The following is a 21,168-nucleotide window of genomic DNA, read 5'->3' on the forward strand; positions in this document are numbered from 1 at the left end:
AATGTGGAAGATTACCAATCACGCAGTAATTAATTGCTTGGATTCCATGAAAGAACTTAGAAAACTATCTTAAAAATGTACTTGTCTAAACTATTTGTTTATTACAAAACTATACTCAGTATGTTACTATGTGGTCTTGCTTCCTTTGTTTTGTAGGCTAACAAAGCTCTAACGTTGCATTTATTCACCATCTTTCGTAGTTTCTCCATAATTCGGACATGTTTGATGTTCTGCTATTGTTCCATTTTCTATAATCAACATTTCAAGTGAAAATTTTCAATTTGGATTTGTTCACAACCATATTCACTATTATGACATATTCTATATAGGTTTTATCCTAAAGTGTGTTACTATTACGTATATTATTACTTGATATCCACACATATGCGATGGACACGGGACACCGGGTCATTTTTGTCATGGGTCCGCCCCTGTTCTTCCCTGTGGGTAACCCCATCAGGTAGCGCCCGTACACTTTGGTATGTTTGATGTTTGCCAGGGGCTTCATAGCACCCCACACTACAGCAACAAAAGTCCGAACACTTTTATAGTATGGTTCGGCACCCCGAATTTAGCATTATATGCATGGGCTCCGAATCATGTCTTTGGTCAATAGTTGGGTTGCCCGGCTCCTGTGCTTGCTACCTTACGTTCTGCTATATCAGCTAAGGTAGTAAAGGGAGAACTACTACGATTGTGCCTTGGTTTATCCAAAGGAGCACCTCAGTAGAGAAAGTCGAAAACTGACTATCATGATGCGATGAGAGCCGGTCAGCTGTTCGGAGGTTGCAAATTGTTGGAGATTTCTTCCGCATTACATGAAGGATCGGTACTTCCCGATCAGATGCTTATAGCACTCTGGTTCGGATACTAGGGGCTGCGCCTATGTTTTATTGTCAAACTCCTATGGCTAAGTGAGGGCGTTCAAGCCGCATAGTCTGATTGCCTGGTTCGTTGCGCTAAACAACTCCTTCAAGGACCATATAATTGGATCAAGATTGTTTAGATTCCATCCCGAACACCTCTGTATTTCCTACGTGGGGCAGAAGCCGACGACTGGCCAACCCTCAGATTTCATACAACACGGCCGCACAGGAGGTAAAATTTAAAACATAACAAGCATTATATTACATAAAAGTTTTGTTTCATCATACAAGGCAAAGACTACATGAATGCATTCATTCAAAAATAATGTCTTGCCCACACTGCGTTGCTACAATGCGAGACCCCTCTAGGACATCTGCAAAATACCGCTCGGGGGTGCGGTGCTCCTTGCCCTCTGGCGGCCCCTTGGTCAGCTCAACGACGTCTATCTTCGCCCACCACATCTTGCAGCGGGCGAAGGCCATGCATGCACCTTCAATGCAGGCCGATCGCTTGACGACGTCCAACCGAGGACAGGCGTTCACCAGTCGCTTCACGAGTCCGAAGTAGCTGCCGGGCATAGCTTCGGCTGGCCACAACCGGATTATCAAATCCTTCATGGCTAGTTCATCCACCCTATGCAGCTCCACCAGCTGTTTCAGCTGATCGGTGGAGGGCATGGGATGCTCTGGCGCAAGATACTGCGACCAGAACAATTTCTCCGTGGAGCTCCCTTCTTCGGCTCGGAAGAACTCCGTGGCATCGGACACACTGCCCGGCAGATCTGCGAAGGCTCCTGGAGAACTTCGAATCCGGGTTAGTAAGAAATACTTCTTCTTTATATATTTGCTTTGCATACTAAACGCCTTACCCGCCGCGATCTTCATGGCCTCTTGGATCTCCTGGAGGGCACCCTGGGCTTCAACCCGAGCCGCTTCCGCACTTTGACGAGCCTTGGAGAGTTCGGTCTCTCGAGCCAAAACATCGCCCTCCAGGGTCTCGTACTTCTTCACCGCGTCTGGGAGCTCGTTCAGCCGGGCCTTCAGCTTCTTGCGAGCAGCCTGCTCCTTGATAGCTTTCCCCTCGGCTTCGACCAGGGCCTCTTTCAAGGACGCGACCTCGGTCGTCGCCCCTACACATACAATGACACTACGGTCAGTATACATCATTTACTCTCCGAATATATAGCGAGCCATTGCATACCTTGCTGGTCTTCTAGCTGCTTCCTCGCCTTGCCGAGCTCTTCTTCAGCCTGCTCTAGTTTCTGCTTTAGTCCAACGACTTCGGCAGTGTGAGAAGTCGCAGCCAGCAGCGACGCCTACTTATTCACAGCAGACACAGTTTGGTTAGTTTCCTGCGAAATTTAATTGATCCTCTATCTGGCTTTTCTTTCCGAACACCGGACAGTGTCTCACAGGCTACTGTCTATGTGGCGATTTTTTGGTTAAACGCCGCTTACCTCAAAACCTGTCAGTAGGCTGCTGCAGGCTTCAGTTAGTCAACTTTTAACGGACTGAACCTTCTCAATCACCGTACCCATAAGGATACGGTGTTCTTCCAATATGGAAGTGCCTCGCAGCACTTCCAATATATTGTCCGGCACCTCTGGTTGGACAGTGGTCGTCGGCGGGACGGGCATGCCTCCTTCTCTTGAAGGAAGCTGCTTGTCGGATTCCGTGGCCTTATGGGTCTCCGGATCCGTGCTCGTATGGGGGCCGAATTGAGCCCAGCCCCCATTGTCAGTCTCCATGGGGGATCGCTCCCCCATGTGTCCGGCGACCGAGGTATCTCCCTCCGGTGCCGCCTTGACGGCCTCCTGAACCTCCCCCTGGCCTAGGAAGGTCCGTTGGGAGAGCACCTCATCGTCTCCCTTGGCCTTGGGAGAGTAAGCAGCGAGCGATGTCCCGCTGGCCATCTCCTTTGAGTCCAACGAGCCTCTTGATGCGAATCGCTAGGAGCTATCATGGGCCGGACTGCAATAGCATAATTAATCATGTCAATACGACAAAGAGGAGAGGTTAGATTTATGGGCATGTACGAGTCTTAGCACTTACGATGCAGCCCGAGGCTTAGTGTGGGGGCGTCTATAGCGACCAGACCTCAAACAATCTGATCTCTGTGCTCCGGTGTCATCCCTGGATCAGTAATGCTGACACCACACAGTACTCGGAGGATTTATAACAGAGTAGCAATCACACACTTATTACATCGAGGGTCTCAATAGAGAACTTATTACAATAAATATGGCTTAAGGCCATCTAATAACGATAACAGCGGAAGGCTTGGAAGATAAGTGAGTCCATCAACTCCAACAGCATCACTGAGTATAGAACCACGACCTAAAAACTCCTTAATCATCGTCTGAAAAGTCTGCAACATTAACATTGCAGCCCGAAACAGGTCAGCACATGGAATATGCTGGCAAGGTAACACATAGAGAGTAATGGAATGAAACAGCTATACTATATGCATGTTTGGCTGGTGGAAAGCTCTATGGTTACAGTTTTGCGTAAAGCCAATTTTTCCCTACTTCAAAGGAATAAATTTATTTAGCTATCAGGGTAGTTGTTAAACATTGAGAATGGTTGACAGCATTCTCAATCCCAATTAAGCATCATCATTAAACAAAACCCAACAAAATTAATTTAGAGTAACATGTTGAGATTCACATGATAATCCAAGTACTAGATACTCAAGATGTCCATAACCGGGGACACGGCTAACCATTATTAGTTTATTACACTCTGCAGAGGTTTGCGCACTTTTCCCCACAAGACTCGATCGCCTCCGTTTGGTTTCTCGCACTACATGGTGTTTGAGAAGACGGATGACCGAGACATAGTCTTTCAGAAGCGCTAACACCTTACGATCGGGTAGACCGTACCACCTACATCCCCTACATCTGCTAGTCTACCACTGTAAGAGTTTGCACGACTTAGTCAACTATGCTAGAGACCATAATAGCTTGTGGCTGCACACGGAAGTTTCTAGTATGAATAGTCTCATGATCCCTTTGAGCCTGGGTGGCGGTCCAAAAGAAAACAGGCAAGTCCTGGAATACCCAGGTGCCCCAATCCACCCAGATGTGTATTTAAGTTGCCACCTTAGATAAACCATTAATTAACAAAACTCACATCTGTCATGGATATCACTCACCCAATCCACGTCTACTAGCATAGCATGGCATAAAGCAAACGTAGAAGTAACTCCCAAAGGTTTGATAATAAATAGGTAATAGGTACTACCTCATCTACTTCCCATCCCACAATTTAGTTAGATCCTAACCATGCAATGTGTGAGGATTGATCTAATGCAATAAAACTGGGTAGTAGAAAAGGTATGATCAAAGTGTTACTTGCCTTGCTGATGATCCGGGAAACCTAGAGATTCGAAGTAACAAGCGGCGCACTCCGGGTATTCTATCGCAGACAAACAAACAAGCATACAATAAGTACTCATCTAATGCACGGGTAAAACTCAAATAAGAGATCTAACCAGAAGGTTCAACTTAAGAACTCTGGTTGGCAAAAAGAATCAAATCGAACGAAGCAACGAAAGTCAAACGGCAAAAGAAAACAATTTCATTCTAGTAATCTGGATCTAAGGCAATTTTTACAGTAGCAAAATCTTGTTTAAGTTGGTTAAACGGATAGAGGGTTTCGAGACGAAACTCTAGGCGCTTGAATCGCCTGATTTCGATAAACGAGCAAAAAGTTATACTAAAACGAAAATCGGATCAGGAATTGTGATCAGAAAATCATGGATTTAATCCAAGAAAAAGAAAAACGACGAACATTTGCTAGAACGAACAAACGGACGAACGCTCACTATTTAAATAAACCGGAAAAACCAATCTATTTAAAAAAACCGAATCTAAAAAACCGACGGAAAAAACCGACGAAAACCGATCTATTTAAAAAAAACGATGGCACGGAAGTCGAGGCGCGGCGAACCTCGGGCGGTGGAACCCGGCGGCGGCGGCGGCGTAGGCGCGTGCGGCGGCGGTGGCGCGTGGGGCACGGGGCGGCTAGGGTTTGCTGGGGCTGGGGCTGGGCCTCTCCCCGGCTTATAAAGCCCGCCCGGGCCGGTGTCTAGGTCGGACACGGCCCGTAGGTCGGTGCACATTTTATTTTTTTAAATATTTCGCTCGGAAGAAAAATAAAAAGAAATACTAAACGGACTCCAGAAATTCCGAAATAAATTTTCACGGGCTTCTAAAATCAAGCCGCACAAGGTGAACATTTATTTGGGACCTAAATGCAATTTTGAAAAACGCACATTTTTCCTAAATTCAAATAAAACACCGAAAAACTCCGAAATAAACTCTTATTTGATTTTATTATTAAATCCTCAATATTTCTTTATTTTGGGAAAGTCATTTTATTCCCTCTCTCATATTTTTGTAGTAGAAATAATTGATGATAAAATAAATAAAATCAAATGATCCTATTCTCAAAATTTGAGAAAACTCAAATATGAAAATAACGAAATTCCCAACTCTCTCCGTGGGTCATTGAGTTGTGTAGAATTTCTAGGATCAACCAAAATGCAAAATAAAATATGATATTCAATGATGATCTAATGTATAACATTCCAAATTGAAAATTTGGGATGTTACAAACCTACCCCCCTTAAGATGAATCTCGCCCTCGAGATTCGGGTTGGCTAGAAAATAGGTGAGGGTGGTCTTTGAGCAAATCTTCCTCTCGTTCCCAGGTGGCTTCATCCTCCGTGTGGTGGCTCCACTGAACTTTGCAAAACTTGATAACCTTGCTGCGGGTGACTCGACTGGAAAATTCGAGGATCTTAATTGGTTTCTCCTTGTAGGTCAAATCGTTATCCAACTGAAATAGTTTCCAAAGGCACTGTATCTCTCAACGGTATGTCAGCCATCTCCGCGTGACATTTCTTTAACTGAGAAACGTGGAACACATCATGAACTCCTGACAATCCTTCAGGCAATTCCAACTTGTAGGCCACTTCTCCCATACGCTCCAAAACTCGATATGGTCCTACAAATCGTGGCGCTAACTTCCCTTTAACTCCAAAACGCTTTGTTCCCCGAAGTGGAGATACTCGAAGATAAGCTCTATCTCCGACTTCATAAACTGTCTCCTTGCATTTAGAATCTGCATAGCTCTTCTGTCTGGATTGGGCTACCTTGAGCCTATCGCGAATCAACTTCACCTTCTATTCAGACTCTTTAATCAAATCAGGTCCAAACAACTGGCGGTCTCCAACTTCGTCCCATGATAACGGTATCCTGCACCTCCTTCTGTACAAGGCTTCGAAAGGGGCCATCTTTAAACTGGTTTGGTAACTGTTGTTGTAAGAGAACTCTACATATGGAAAATTATCGTCCCAACTAGATCCATAATCTAGCGCACAAGCTCTCAACATATCCCCAAAATCTGATTTACTCTCTCGGTCTGTCCATCTGTCTGTGGATGAAAAGCTGTACTGAATTCTAGCCTGGTACCCAAAGTTTCATGCAACTGCTTCCAGAACTTTGAGGTAAACTGGGTTCCTCTATCTGATACGATACTCCTTGGAACTCCATGCAGACATACGATCCTGGTCATGTATATCTTTGCCAACTTAGCACTGGTGTAAGCGGTCTTTACTGGGATGAAATGAGCTACTTTCGTCAATCGATCGACTACAACCCATATCGAGTCATAGCCTGAACGAGTCCTGGGCAATCCCGTGATAAAATCCATGCCTAGCTTATCCCACTTCCATTCGGGTATTGACAATGGTTGTAACAATCCTGCTGGCTTCTGATGCTCTGCCTTTACTCTCTGACATACATCACAAGCTGCTACATACTCCACAATATCCTTCTTCATTCCGGTCCACCAGAAAATATCTTTCAAATCCAAATACATCTTGGTATTTCCTGGGTGAATCGAGTACGGTGAATCGTGTGCCTCTTGCAAAATCAACTTCCTGATCTCCGGGTCATTGGGTACGTAAATGCGGTCTTCAAACCATAGGGTGTCGTGCTCATCCTCACAAAATCCTTTAGCTTTTCCTTTGCTCTGTTTCTCCTTTATAGCGGCAATCTCTTTGTCAGTTTTCTGAGCTTCCCTGATTCTATCCATCAAAGTTGACTAAATCTCCAATGCTGCTACATAGCCTCTCGGAACTATTTCCACACATAGTTCACGAAGATTTTCTGCTAACTCCTTGGGTATTTCTCCCGTCATTAGCGTGTTGGCATGGCTCTTACGGCTTAATGCGTCAGCTACTACATTAGCCTTTCCGGGGTGATAATGCAATTTCATATCATAATCCTTGATAAGCTCCAACCATCTCCTTTGTCTGAGATTCAACTCCTTCTGGGTGAAAATGTACTTCAAACTCTTATGATCTGTGTACACCTCACAATGATTTCCAATGAGGAAATGCCTCCATGTTTTCAAAGCCTGCACTACGGCTGCTAACTCCAAATCATGCGTGGCATACTTTAACTCATGAGGCTTCAGTTGTCTTGAGGCATATGAAACAACTCTCCCTTCCTGCATAAGCACTGCTCCATGTCCTCGACGTGAAGCGTCGCAATACACCTCATAATCTTTGGTCTGGTCTGGCAAAATCAACACTGGTGAGGTAACCAAATGTTTCTTCAACTCCTGGAAACTATCCTCACATTCCTCCGTCCATATGAACTTGGTATCTTTCTTCAATAACTCCGTCATAGGCTTCGCAATCTTTGAGAAATTCTCAATAAATCTCCGGCAGTACCCTGCGAGTCCAAGAAAACTCCGGATCTCTCCAACTGTGGTTGGTGCTTCCCATTTAGTCACGGTATCAACTTTAGCAGGATCTACTGCTATTCCTTCTCCAGATATAACGTGTCTGAGGAATCCTACTTCCTTCAACCAAAACTCACATTTGCTGAACTTGGCATATAATTGATGTTCTCTGAGCTTTCCAAGTACCAAACGCAAATGCTCCTTATGTTCCTCTTCATTCTTCGAATAAACCAGGATTTCATCAATGAACACTACGACGAACTTATCCAAAAACTCCATAAACACTTTGTTCATCATGTTCATAAAATAGGCAGGTGCGTTAGTCAGACCAAATGACATAACGGTATACTCGTACAGCCCATACCTGGTGGTAAAAGCTGTCTTCGGAATATCCTGTTCTCGAATCTTCAACTGGTGGTATCCTGATCGCAGATCGATCTTGGAAAATACCTTAGCTCCTTGCAATCGATCAAACAGATCGTTGATCATTGGTAGTGGGTACTTGTTCTTGATCGTTACTTCATTCAATCCTCGATAATCAACAACCATCCTTAATGATCCATCCTTCTTCTCCACTAGAAGTACTGGCGATCCCCAAGGCGAAGAACTTGGGCGAATATATCCTTTATCCTGTAACTCCTTAATCTACTTCTTAATTTCCACCAAATCCTTTGCTGGCATCCTAAATGGTCTCTTTGATATTGGCCCTATGCCTGGCAATAGCTCAATCAAAAACTCAATATCTCTATCCGGTGGCATGCCTGGCAACTCTTCTGGAAATACTTCAGGAAAATCCCTTACCACTGGTACTTCCTCCCGCACAACTCCTGTTAAGCAATTTACTTGGGTCCTCTTTGGCACATGTCGGGATACATACTTGATCCTTCTCCCTTCTGGGGTGGTAAGCAAAATTGACTTACTAGCACATTCAATATTCCCTTCATACTTTGATAACCAATCCATGCCTAATATCACATCCAATCCTTGGGATTCCAATACTATTAGGTCTGAGGGAAAAACATAGTTACCAATCCTTAATGGTAACCGATCACACCATAGACTAGCCACATACTCTGCTCCAGGTGAGGTTACTAACATGGGTGACCTAAGGGCTTGGGTTGATAGGTTATACTTATCCACAAATCCCCTTGAGATGTATGAATGCGATGCACCAGTATCAAAAAGAACGAGTGCAGTAAATGACTTAACCAAAAACTTACCTATTACTGCATCGGGCTGAGCTTCAACCTCCTCCACGCTAACGTGGTTCACCTGTCCCCTGTTGAAAGGGTTCGGCTTCTTCCCAGAACTTCCATTGCCATTTTGGCCTTCAGGACATTCATTAGCATAATGTCCGGTCTTCTGACACTTAAAGCAAGTGACTTGGCTCAGGTCCTTCTTGGTTGGGGTTGATGGGTTGGTGCGATTCTGGCTGTTGCTTCCTCCATTGCCATTTCCATTCTTGGTGCCATTGTGGTTGTGCGAGCTACCTCCTGCATGGGTATGCTGAAAATGTCCTCCCGGTCTAGGGGTAAAACGTGGCTTCTGCTAAGCTCCTGAATTGTACTTCCCTTGTCCATACTTCCTCTTGCGATTCTCAATTTGCTGCTGCTTCCCTTCAATCATAAGAGCACGATCTACCAACTCCTGGTAGTTGTTGAAGGTGGCTACCATCAACTGCATGCTCAACTCATCATTCAGTCCTTCCAGAAACTTCTCCTGCTTAGCTGCATCTGTAGCAACGTCATCTGGGGCATAACGGGCTAACTTACTAAAATCCTCCACATACTGTCCAACTGTCCGTCCTCCTTGGCGCAAGTTGCGAAACTCACGCTTCTTCATGGCCATAGCTCCTGCTGAAACATGTGCAGCACGAAAAGCCTGCTGAAACTGGTCCCATGTGACAGTGTCGACAGGGAAAGTGGCTGTGAAATTCTCCCACCATGATGCTGCGGGTCCTTCTAGCTGATGTGCGGCAAACTTCACCTTCTCCGCATCTGTGCATCCTGCTGTGGTCAACTCCCTAGCTGTCTTGCGGAGCCAATCATTTGCTACTATCGGCTCGGTGCTACTGGAAAACACTGGCGGATTCAGCCTAAGAAAACGGGCTAAGTGGTCAACAGGTGGTGGTGGTGGTGGGTTGTTGTTGTTCCCCTGATTCTGATTCTGAACTAGCAACTGCATCAATGTGTTCTGCTGCTGGATCAACTGGGTGAGCTCCGGTGGAAAGGCAAATCCGGGGTCACGTCTCGGAGGCATCTGAGGGTTTAGAAAAGATGAGATGTAAGAATAGAGGGGGTCTAAGAGAAAACACTACCCATATGCACATGAGGCAAAAGCAAACAATTCACTTCATTCAATCAAACAAGGGCATACAATCGATCTATCTATCGCAAAAGTGCTCGGACTACTATATTTACATGGTGGACTACTACTACTGATGAGGTGGTCTACTAGAAATATTCTTCGGTTGCAGACTCCAAGATATCTGCTCCAGCTTCATCAACATAGTCATCATCGCTACTATCTGGATCCGAGTCGGTGCCGTCGATGATGATGTAGTCTTCCGGGCTAATCTCCTTGGGTTCTTCGTCTTCATCTACTGGTGTAGGGCCTCCCATAAATATTCCAATCTTCTTGATCAGGTCGTCATTCTTATCTACCAATACTTCAATTTCTTTTTCATAATCTTCACGTGTAGCCTTGAGTTCTTCCTCCAGTTCCTTGATTCTTGTCCTTGCCTTCTTCAGGTCTATCATGTCGGCGCACATCTGGTTCTCCTGTCGTCGAATGTGCTGGTTTTAACTCCTGGATAAAAGCTGCGATTGATCTATCCTTTCTGGTGCTGATCATCTCCCAGTGCTCATCTCGGCGCCCACAAATCTGGTAGATAGTATCCTTGAGATCATTGCGGTAGACTTCTCCAATGCGTCCCATGGCGATGTGAGCTGCCATGCTCTTTCCTGGACTCCAAGTTCGTGCATCAAAAGAAAACTCTATGGGCTCAGTGACTGGCATGAACGTCCTTCCTGGAACTTGAACTTGAATCATCCAGCGCTCTTCTTCAGGTAAAGTGGCATTGTAGGTTCCGGTGAAGCTTGGTACTCCTATATTCAGGTATCTAGTGACTTCCTTCAAGTGACGTCCAAAGGGTGTATCTTCATCCGGTTGCGTGAACTTATTCCTTGCATCCGCCATCCTAAAGAGTAGAAAAGATGAGAAGTCAGAAAAGAAGAGAGTGAAAAGTGATCTAGGTCTTTAGCTTAGTGGTCGTGTCCTACAGTCAGCGTGTGCTCTGATACCATCTCTGTAGCGACCAGACCTCAAATAGTCTGATCTCTGTGCTCTGGTGTCATCCCTAGATCAGTAATGCTGACACCACACAGTACTCAGAGGATTTATAACAGAGTAGAAATCACACACTTATTACATCGAGGGTCTCAATAGAGAACTTATTACAATAAATATGGCTTAAGGCCATCTAATAACGATAACAACGGAAGGCTTGGAAGATAAGTGAGTCCATCAACTCCAACGGCATCACTGATTATAGAACCACAACCTAAAAACTCCTTAATCATCGTCTGAAAAGTCTGCAACATTAACGTTGCAGCCCGAAACGGGTCAGCACATGGAATATGCTGGCAAGGTAACACATAGAGAGTAATGGAATGAACCAGCTATACTATAAGCATATTTGGTTGGTGGAAAGCTCTATGGTTATAGTTTTGCGTAAAGCCAATTTTTCCCTACTTCAAAGGAATAAATTTATTGAGCTATTAGGGTAGTTGTTAAACATTGAGAATGGTTGACAGCATTCTTAATCCCAATTAAGCATCATCATTAAACAAAACCCAACAAAATTAATTTAGAGTAACATGTTGAGATTCACATGATAATCCAAGTACTAGATACTCAAGATGTCCATAACTGGGGACACGGCTAACCATGATTAGTTTATTACACTCTGCAGAGGTTTGCACACTTTTCCCCACAAGACGCGATCGCCTCCGTTTGGTTTCTCGCACTACATGGTGTTTGAGAAGACGAATGACCGAGACATAGTCTTTCAGAAGCGCTAACACCTTACGATCGGGTAGACCGTACCACCTACATCCCCTACATCTGCTAGTCTACCACTGTAAGAGTTCGCACGACTTAGTCAACTATGCTAGAGCCCATAATAGCTTGTCGCTTGAAGTTTCTGAATTTGAAAATATTTCCAAATAAAATTCAAATATTTTCAAATACCCTTTTCATTTAATTTAAATGGAAGAAGCCATGTCATCTTCTCTCTAGTGTTTTGTATTTGAAAAGAATTTGAATTACGGAGATCAAAATGAAAATGAAAGTTTGGGAAAGTCCTTTTATTCCCTCTCATTTAACTTTCAAAAGGTTTCGAATTTCACTGAATTGCTGTCACATCCCTAGTTCTGGTATGACCTAGACTAGCCAGTCATGTGTGCATCATGTTTAAATTCCATTTAAATTTGAAATGGGGATTTGTGAAACCCTCAGAAATCATTTCTGGAAATAACCCAGATAAAAGTTGCTCCAAAAATTTCCAAGAAAATGTTCATGTTGCTCTTTGAAAATATTGGTCAGAGGTAAAATTCAAACCAATATTTTTAGGAACTCATAAATATTTATTTTGGCCATTTGGGATTAATGCAATAATTAATTGCAGTGGATATATATATGTTATATATATTATATATGTCCAATAATTACTGTGGGGCTTTGGAATAATCCAATTAGTTCCTACAATAATTTTTAGAAGAAAATAAATTGGTTTAGTATTTTACTAAATCAGAAACAAATAAAAAAATAAAAAGGAAATGGAAAAACTTACCTGTGGCCAGCTCCCGTGCTGGCCCAGCACTGTGCGGCCTGGCTGGCCCAGTTGGCGAGCCCAACCCACCTGCCCCCCTCCCCTGTCGTCTTCCTCCTGCCAGGAGGACGAGCGCGTGCCCGACGCGCGTGCACCACCGCGCCGCGCCACCACCTCCCACCCTGCCTGCCTGTCTCTCCTCCGATGCGTCTGGACGACGCCACGCGCCCCCCGGACCCTCTCACTCTCCCCAGTCCTCTCCTCTCACTCGCTTTCTCGCTCACGGTCGAGCGCTGCCGTCGCCACCGGCCACCGTTGCCGTAGCCACCGCCTCCCCCTCCCCTCTCCCCGTGCTCAGAACCTCCGCCACGTCGCCGGCTACCTCCTCGTCGAGCCACGCATCTCCAGACGGCCTCCATCATCGCCACCGTCGTATTCTTCACTACCGGCCGCCGTGGATCCCCACCGCCCGCACGTCGCCGTCCGGCCTTCCCCGAGCCCACTTCGAAGCCTGCTGCTACCGCTGTGAGCTACTGCTTCTCCTCCCCCTCTACGTTCTCGCCCTCGCACACCGCAGCCGCATCCCCGCCCGCGCCCGAACACCGGCCGCCGCCTCGAGCTTCGCTCCGACGAGCTCCGGCCGCCCCCGCCTCTCCCACTTGCTTCGATCAGTGCGGACGAGTGCGGGCTTCGCCTCTGTGTTCTCCGCCGCGCGTTTGGCCTCGCCGGCGTCGAGTCGCCGGCGGGTTTGACCCCGCTGACCGGGGTTTGACCTTTCCCTTGTGTCACTGACGCGTGGGCCACCCCCTGACATTTTAATTAGCATTAGTTTAGCACTAATTAACCTAGGTTAGTTAGCTAGTTAGTCGCTGACCAGTGGGCCCGGCGCCCACTAATCCTAATTAGACTAAATAAACCCCCTGTTAACTAACTGAGTCACTGACATGTGCACCCCACACGTCAGGTTTGACCCAGTCAGCGCTGTTGACTTGCTGACGCAAGCATCACGTAGTGCTGACGCAATTTTTTCTTTTCTGATTTTAAATTAAATCAGGAAATTCCAGAAAATGCTATAAACTTCAAAAATTCATATAAATTCAACCGTAGCTCAGATTGAAATAATTTATATATGAAAAATTATCAGAAAAATTCAATCTATCCATCTGTACCAGTTTCATGCATGTAAAACCAAATTATACCTACTGTATAAGTGAAACACTAAAATGGCTTATATAAAGAGCTTATTTTGGAGATGCATTTGAATCGTTGGTTCAAATGGATTTCATCCAAATAAAAGCTAGTTGCATTAGCTCAATCAGCATCACATATTCATGCCATGATCATACATCATATTCTTGCATATGGTTGTGTATTGATTACCGACACCGTTCCTTCTCGATAGGTCCTGCTCCAAAGACCGTTCCAGAGTACCTGTCTGAGGAGCAGTCCCTTCCTTGTTGATCTACCAGGCAAGCAAACCCCCTTGTTCATTCCAATATGATCCCACTCTCTCGCTTCTGCTCTCTTTTATTGCATTAGGACAACAACGATTCAACTGCTACTTTATGCTGCGGTAGTTGAACCCATTCCTCTGCATGACCTGTCATTGCCACAGTAAATAGTTAAAACCCACTAGCATGTGTAGGAGTTGATTGAGCCATGTTGTGTTCCTGCCATGCCATGCCTGCTATTGCTTAGAGTTGTGTCAGGTCTGATTCATTGGGAATGAATTGGAGTGGTACGATATGTTCTGGTGCTGAGAGTTAGCCGTGTGAACACGATTTGGTAAAGGTAGCGGTGAGAGGCCATGTAGGAGTACATGGTGGGTTGTCTCACTGGAACCGTCCTTAAGAACTGAGTTCTGTGTAAGTTGTCCAATGACTAGCTACACATTGGGCTCCGGGCGCTCCAAGCTCTCTCGACTTATTAACCAACTTGATCTCTGTCCAGGAGTCGCAAATAGTTTCTGGTGTTTGTAGGTAGTGTTAGTAGTCTACCAAGTGGCACCCGGCCAGGTGGGTTTGGGACAGACTAGGCACAAGTGGCACGGTGTACCAAGCGTAGATCCATCTGGTGAGGTGGGCTTGGGAACCCTGCACACATCGTTTGGGGCCGTGAGCGACACCCCAGCCGGATCTCCTTGCAGATGGAACCCGAATAGGCGATAAAGCTGGACTAGAGTCTTTGTGTGGTTAATTAGGTCGTGGCCGACTCCCTCGCCAGGCTTCCGCTTGAAGGTTGCCGAGATACATGACGTGTACATGGCGGTAAGTGGCGAGAGCGTGTGTGAAGAAGTACACCCCTGCAGGGTTATCATGATCTATTCGAATAGCCGTGTCCTCGGTTATGGACTTCTTGGATGCTTACGTGGTACATAGACAACTTAAAGTGGATACTCTAAAATGCTCAAGACAAGTGTGAGTGCTATGGATGGCCTTCTCGTAGAGAGACGGGGATGAATCCATAGTAGTGTATTGATGTGGTGATTAGTGGACTCGTGTGCGCTGCCTCACCTCAAAGAAGTTTCTCGTTGTCGTAGAACAGGATAGCCACTGAGTCAAAGCTGGCTTGCTGCAACTAAACCCCACATTACCTTCCTGATACAAATGCATGTATGATAGGATCTGATGTAAGTCTTGCTGAGTACCTTTGTATTCACGTTTGCTTTATTTATGTTTTGCAGGTGAGACATCTGTCTCACTAGTAGTACCGCTTGGACTTCGATGAGTAGCTTGTTACCTCAGCTACGATCTTGTACCCTTGGGATGGACTTGTAGATAGTTAGGCTTCTTAGCCTTTTTATTTTGTAGTTGTCTGTACTCAGACATGTAATGCTTCCGTTGCTTGTATGCTCTGAGTGATGGGTCATGAGACCCTTGTTTGTATTTAATGCTATGTGGCTCTTCTGGGCCTTTATCTATATGAGTTGCGTTATGTTTTGATGCCATGTTGTACAACACTGCATGTTATGCGTACGTGTGACGTGTATTGCTATGTGTGGGATCCGACAATCTAGTTGTTTATCCTTGGCAGCCTCGCTTATGGGGAAATGTAGTCTAGTGCTTCCTTGAGCCATAGTAGTCCGCTACAGCCTGGTTCACCGGAGTCCTGCTAGCCCAGCACTACTGCTCAGGACACTTGACTGGCCGGCATGTGTTTCACTTTGTTCCTGTGTCTGTCCCTTCGGGGAAATGTTACGCGGTGACATCCGGAGTCCTGCCTAGCCTGCTACAGCCCGGGTTCCCCGGAGTCCTGTTAGCCCAGTGCTACAGCCCGGATTCACATGGCGCTGACCGACATGGTCGATGTGAATCATTTATGCCTGTCCCCATAGGTTAGTGCCGCTTTGGGTTCACGACTAGCCATGTCGGCCCGGGTTCTCTGTCATATGGATGCTAGAGACATAATCATATACGTGAGCCAAAAGGCGCAAACAGTCCCGGGCCAGGGTAAGGCGACACTCGTGGGAATACCGTGCGTGAGGCCGCAAAGTTATATGAGGTGTTACCGGCTAGATCGATGTGACTTGGAATCGGGGTCCTGACAGCTTTGGTATCAGTGCCTGACTACCTCTAGGATTTCCAAGCCAATCTGGTCGAAGTTGAGTCTAGAAATTCTTTAGCTATATAGGGGAATTGATTGTGGAAGGGAACGTAAGGCTCTTTTTACTCCTTATACCTCATGCCTTCTGATCCGAGTCATCCTATCTCTCCTACGGGGTTAAGGAAACTAGGCTTCCTCTTCTGTCTATCAGGATCACGTGTTACTACTCCGTAGTCTCTTAGGATTGGTTGATCAGAGTCATATCCCAGTTCGAGTACTTCCGGTGTAGTCTGTTTAGTAATATCTCAGAACCTTGAGTGATGTTGTTGAGTATGGTGCTACCCCATCATTTGCAGGATGTCTCATTTTGAGCATTTTACTGCTGTTATGCTGCCGGAATTGTCCTAGGAGTTCAAGAGATAGTATTTTCCTTGTACTATATTCTACATACTTATGATGATGCTGAATCCATCCTTGTTTCCTTGGTTTCGTTCTTCAGGATGTTGCCGGTTAACCGAAATTCTGTTGCTCGTAGCCGGAACCACGGAGATGGTAGGGATGAGGATCCTCCCGATCAGTCTTCGTTGGCAAAGTTCATGTTAGAGGTTGAGATGAACAAGCGTGAGATCAACTGCTTGTTAGCACGTATCGAGGAGAACACCGCACCCCAGTGCAAGGAGTCAGCGACCATCTATGATTTGATTGGTCTGAAACCACCTACCTTCCATCATTCCATTGAACCACTCGATGCAGATGACTGGCTTCGTAGTATCACTCACAAGCTGCATTCTGCGAACGTAGATGAAAGTGACAAGGTCATCTATGCTGCATATCACCTAGAAGGTCCTGCTAGTCTTTGGTGGCAAAACTATGAGGTTATGCTTCCAGCTGGTCAGATTCCTACCTGGAGAGATTTCACTAAGGCTTTTCACGAGCATCACATTCCTGAAGCCCTCATTGACCGCAAGAGAGAAGTGTTCTGTAGTTTCACCCAGAGTAAGATGGCTGTTGATGCTTACAGTAGGGAATTTGAGAACCTTGCCCGCTATGCTACAGAAGAGGTGTCCACAGACGCCAAGAAGCAGGCTAGGTTCCGGAAGGGTCTCAACCCCAAGTTGCGTCGTGATCTCCACTTGCACCATTGCAATACATTCCAGGCTCTTGTGAACAAGGCCATTAATGCAGAGACAGCTCAACTCACTTACGAGGAGTCTCGTAAGCACACCCGTGATTTGGGTTCTTCCTCCGGTTCTAGTTCTCAGAAGCGCCGAATTTGGGTTCCGAACTCTGCTCTTCCACCCGGCTACACACCGAGGCCTTCTTGTGTGGCACCTCACCTAGTTCAACAATATGCTACACCCATGCCTATTGGTAGACCGCCTGCCAATGCGGGTCCACGTCCTACCTCCAAGATTTGTTACAAGTGCGGAGAGCCAGGCCACATTGCCCGTATTTGCACTCAGACCCGTGTTGCTCCACCCCAGCCCGAGAAGTCTGCTGGCTGTGGTAGTAAGCTATCACACTAGATGATCAGTGCCAAGTCAGCTCCCACTGAACTTGGACGTGTGCATCACGTCTCAGCTAAAGACGCTCATGATGATCCAGATGTCGTTCTTGGTACACTCCTTGTCAACTGTCATCTAGCTTCAGTTCTATTCGATACTGGAGCATCTCACTCCTTCATTTCCGAAAGTTATGCCCGCTTGCACGACATGTCATTTGTGATATGCCCTCCCCACTACTCATTCAAAGTCCTGGATCCAAGTGGCAAACTTCTAGGATAAGTTATGGCAATGAAATACATGTTGACAGACTTGTATTCCTAGCTTCCTTGATAATTCTTAAGTCATCAGATATTAACATCATCTTGGGTATGGACTGGATGAAAGCTCATTATACCAAGATTGATTGTTACACCAGGTCTGTTCAGCTCACACACCCCTCTGGCAAGATAGTCACTGTCTGCACCAGAATTGCAAAGCGTCAGCTTTATTCTCTTAATGCCAGCCCTCTTCCAGACCTTGAAGATATCCCAGTAGTCCGCGACTTTCCGGATGTCTTTCCAAAGGAACTGCCAGGTATTCCACCTGACAGAGATGTAGAGTTTGTCATAGATCTTATCCCCGGAACCGCCCCAATTTCTAGGAGACCTTACAAGATGGCACCCTTAGAGCTAGCCGAACTAAAGAAAGAACTTGATGAGTCCTTGCAAAAGGGTTTCATACGTCCTAGTTCTTCTCCTTGGGCTTGCCCCGTTCTCTTCGTCAAGAAGAAGGATGGTACGGACCGGATGGTTGTAGATTATCGTCCTATTAATTTGGTCACGATAAAGAACAAGTATCCGCTCCCCAGGATCAACGACCTATATGATCAGCTCGCTGGATCCTTAGTCTTTTCTAAGATGGATTTGAGGTTAGGCTACCACCAAATCAAGATTAGAAATGGGGACATTCCTAAAACGGCTTTTGTCACTCGTTATGGTCAGTACGAGTACACCATCATGTCCTTTGGTCTAACCAATGCTCCAGCCACATTCTCCCGCTTGATGAACTCGATCTTCATGGAGTACTTAGACAAGTTCGTCGTGGTTTACCTCGATGATATCCTTATTTACTCGAAGAACGAGGAAGAGCATGCCGAGCATCTTAGACTTGTGTTAGAAAAACTCAAAGAGCACCGCCTTTATGCCAAGTTCTCCAAGTGCGAATTTTGGTTACCAGAAGTGACCTATCTTAGCCACGTAATCTCTGGTAAGGGCATTGCTGTCAATCCCGAGAGATTGCAGGCCGTTCTTGATTGGACTCCGCCTGAAACAGTTAAGCAAGTTAGGAGTTTCCTTGGTCTAGCCAGTTATTGTCGCCGCTTCGTTGAGAACTTCTCCAAAGTGGCCAAACCTCTCACGGAAGACAAAAAGTTTGAGTGGTCCCCACAGTGTGAGCATAGTTTTTCAGGAACTGAAAAGACGCCTGACTTCTGCTCCCATACTTGTGCCACCGGATTTCACTAAGGACTTTGTTATCTATTGTGATGCCTCACGACAGAGACTAGGTTGCATTCTTATGCAGGATCGCCATGTGATTGCCTATGCATCTCGACAGTTGCATCCACATGAGGATAATTATCCTACACATGATTTAGAGCTTGCAGTCGTAGTCTATGCACTTAAGACATGGCGACATTACCTTCTTGGTAAACGTTGCGAGATTTACATCGATCACCAGAGTCTCAAGTATATCTTCACCCAACCAGATTTGAACCTTAGGCAAAGACGTTGGTTGGAGTTGATCTCAGATTACAAATTAGGGATTACCTACACCCCATGCAAGGACAATGTCATGGCTAATGCGCTAAGTCGTAAGTCCTATTGCAACAATCTTATGTTGCAGTAGGGCCAACCACTTCTCCATGAGGAATTCTGTAAGCTTAACCTTCACATTGCTCCTCATGGATTCCTTTCTACCTTGGTGGCGAAACCTACTCTTGTGGATCAAATCATCTCTGCTCAGAAGCAGGATACGAGAATTTCCCGGATCAAGAGAAACATTAACAAGGGAGTTGGTGGTATATTCTCTATAGATGATCGAGGTGTTGTTTTGTTTGAGAATCGCTTGGTGGTTCCCAAGAATCAACATCTACGACAACTGATCCTTAAGGAGGCTCATGAATCTCCTCTCACGATTCATCCCGGTAGTACTAAGATGTATCAGGACCTACGCCAGAGGTTCTGGTGGACTAGGATGAAGAGAGAAATCGCTCAGTTTATTGCTAACTGTGACATTTGTCGTCGCGTGAAGGCAGAGCGTCAGAGACCTGCTGGCACCCTTCAGCCTTTAGCTATCCCTGAATGGAAATGGGATAAAGTTGGTATGGACTTCATCACTGGCTTTCCCAGGACCAAGAAAGGGAATAATGCTATCTTCGTAGTCATTGATCGTCTTTACAAAGTGGCTCACTTCCTACCTGTTCGAGAGAGTATCACTGCTAGTCAGCTCGCTGACTTATATATTTCTCGAATAGTGTCACTTCATGGTGTTCCACTAGAGATCAATTCAGACCGTGGTAGTCTTTTCACTTCTCATTTCTGGGAGAGTTTCCAAACTGCCATGGGCACCCATCTTTCTTTCAGTACCGCTTTCCACCCTCAATCAAGTGGTCAGGTGGAAAGGGTCAACCAAATTCTCGAAGACATGCTTAGAGCTTGCGTTATCTCATTCGGTATGGATTGGGAGAAGTGCCTTCCTTTTGCCGAGTTTGCTTATAACAATAGCTACCAATCGAGTCTCAAGAAAGCTCCTTTTGAGATTCTGTATGGACGAAGATGTCGAACACCTTTGAACTGGTCAGAAACCGGTGAAAGACAATTCTTTGGACCAGATATGATACAGGAGGCAGAAGAGCAAGTTCGCATCATTCGTGAGAATTTGAAAACATCCCAATCTCGTCAAAAGAGCCAGTATGACCGTAGTCATAAGGAAGTGGCTTATGAAGCTGGCGACAAGGCTTACCTTCGGGTTACCCCTTTGAAGGGTACCCATCGTTTCGGTATCAATGGCAAGTTGGCTCCTCATTACATTGGCCCTTTTCGCATTCTCGCTTAACGAGGAGAGGTTGCCTACCAGTTGGAACTACCCCCACATCTTTCTTGAGTACATGATGTCTTCCACGTCTCCCAACTCATGCGTTGCTTCTCGGATCCCATCCGCGGAGTGGACCACGAAACGCTTGATCTCCAAGATAACCTCACTTATCGAGAGTACCTCATCCGCATTCTGGATCAAGCAGAGCGTGTCACTCGACGTCATAACATCAAGTTCATCAAGGTTCAGTGGTCTCATCATTCCGAGAGAGAAGCTACTTGGGAGCGTGAAGATCGTCTTCGACTGGAGTACCCCACCTTCTTTCCATCGACCCCTGAATCTCGGGACGAGATTTTTTTGAGTGGGGGCGAGTTGTCACATCCCTAGTTCTGGTATGACCTAGACTAGCTAGTCATGTGTGCATCATGTTTAAATTCCATTTAAATTTGAAATGGCGATTTGTGAAACCCTCAGAAATCATTTCTGGAAATAACCTAGATAAAAGTTGCTCCAAAAAGGTCCAAGAAAATGTTCATGTTGCTCTTTGAAAATATTGGTCAGAGGTAAAATTCAAACCAATATTTTTAGGAACTCA

Source organism: Triticum urartu, chromosome 2 (genome assembly GCF_003073215.2).
Source record: "Triticum urartu cultivar G1812 chromosome 2, Tu2.1, whole genome shotgun sequence".
NCBI classification, from domain to species: Eukaryota; Viridiplantae; Streptophyta; class Magnoliopsida; order Poales; family Poaceae; genus Triticum; species Triticum urartu.